This window comes from Antrostomus carolinensis, unplaced genomic scaffold (assembly GCF_000700745.2).
Source record: "Antrostomus carolinensis isolate BGI_N321 unplaced genomic scaffold, ASM70074v2 scaffold34735, whole genome shotgun sequence".
NCBI classification, from domain to species: domain Eukaryota; kingdom Metazoa; phylum Chordata; class Aves; order Caprimulgiformes; family Caprimulgidae; genus Antrostomus; species Antrostomus carolinensis.
The window spans coordinates 1-217 of NW_010316295.1; positions in this window are offsets into that span (position 1 = coordinate 1).

Consider the following 217-nt stretch of genomic DNA (forward strand, 5'->3'; position numbering starts at 1 on the left):
CCAGGCCAGCCCCATCACCTCGGACGAGGAGTACCTGAGTCCCCTGGAAGAGTTCCCCGAGTCCAGCACCCCCCAGCACCGACCAGCCATGAAGCTGCAGCCTAGAGCCGAGCATGGGGCTGCCCACGGCTCCCCAGACACCACCTTCAAAGCTGCACCCACCTTTGAGGTGAGCTGAGAACCACCCCCTTGGGACCTGCCAGACAGGGAGCCGGGC